General features: G+C 45.2%; 1 non-coding gene across 1 annotated transcript; it reads left to right on the top strand.

Annotated features, from left to right (window-relative positions):
* The first annotated feature begins 1010 nt into the window (after positions 1 to 1010).
* On the top strand, positions 1011 to 1084 carry trnan-guu (transfer RNA asparagine (anticodon GUU)). The gene has a single exon. It is a non-coding gene; the product is annotated as a tRNA-Asn (tRNA).
* The last annotated feature ends 243 nt before the right edge of the window (positions 1085 to 1327 follow it).

The following is a 1327-nucleotide window of genomic DNA, read 5'->3' as shown; positions in this document are numbered from 1 at the left end:
CTAATGATAACAGTGACAGTTCTGACACTATGAGCGACAGTTAAAGGTGGACAACATTTAAAGTCTCATGCAGCAGGTCTGGGTCCAAATCTTTCACGTGGCATCTCTTTCTGCTCCTGTCACTCATTTTCCTCCACGGAGAGTTCATTTGGAATTCCTGTGCGGCTGCATTGCGCATTTTCCAGTTCTGCTTCGAACAATCGGGATTTTAAAGGCACCTCTGTGACCTGCACTTTATTTAAATGAGTTTTGTTCGCGTAGCATTCGACTGTGAAATCGCTCTCGGTTTTCATCTCAATGAAGCAGACTGTGACCGCATTGTATCTGTCAGCGTGTAAGTGGCGAGGTTGGGGTCAGCACGGGTCGTTTTCAACTTTTGAAATCTCACCAATTACAAGAGAAAAGAGACATTGAATCAAACTGTCCCTGTCAGTGATGAATTGAATGAATATCGCTCCAAGCAGATCTGGACAATGCGCAGTGCAGCCGCACAAGAGTTCCAAATCCACCCTCTCGCCACTCGGCAATCGCATGAACTGAACTTTACTCTGACCCAGTGTCACCGCGCTGAAATCGAATGTTTGTCAGCCACATTTTTTCTTAACATCGCAGTTACTGGTTTAATGGTGAAAACTGCCGTCCGCTGCATTGTAAGTGCAAGACAGAACTTTGTAGACACCGTGTAGTGCCACAGACCTGCTCGTTGGACCTGCTCGTTTCATCTCCTCTCATTTTCACCACACCTGAATATCACTGGAACAGAGAATGGAGAATCACAGCTCGAAAAATCAATCCTCTCTGCCACGATGCGACTAAGACTTCCAACACACAGATGTTTAATGGCAAGGTGAGTTTAATGTTCAGAAATAATAGAGCACAGATTTTCACTCATGCAAGCTTCACACCCTTTATTTTGGAAAAGTAAACTGATGGTGGAGAGATGTTATATTGATCGCGGCAACCTGAATTTTTAGCTCGTTGAATCAATGGCTCAAAAACAAACGTGTCGAGTCTCTGTGGCGCAATCGGTTCGCGCGTTCGGCTGTTAACTGAAAGGTTGGTGGTTCGAGCCCACCCTGGGACGGGAGGGAAAATTTTACCTTAAGTTTCATGGTCTCGTATTTCCTGGTTTCAAATATATGTTTTGTATGCAAAAAAATGGACGGTTTCGATGGCCAGCTGAGCACGGCCAATCTTCCACCATTTAACCTGAGATTGCCTTCACGGAAATCAGAATTCTTCTTGACAGACAAGGTCGAAAGATTTCAGGAGAGCCGCTTCACTCTGACATGGATGTTTCTGCAGTGAGCGACACCAGACTGTTTCC

This window comes from Heptranchias perlo, chromosome 20 (genome assembly GCF_035084215.1).
Source record: "Heptranchias perlo isolate sHepPer1 chromosome 20, sHepPer1.hap1, whole genome shotgun sequence".
In the NCBI taxonomy this organism is placed as follows: domain Eukaryota; kingdom Metazoa; phylum Chordata; class Chondrichthyes; order Hexanchiformes; family Hexanchidae; genus Heptranchias; species Heptranchias perlo.
This window is presented reverse-complemented; position numbering and strand designations above follow the sequence as displayed.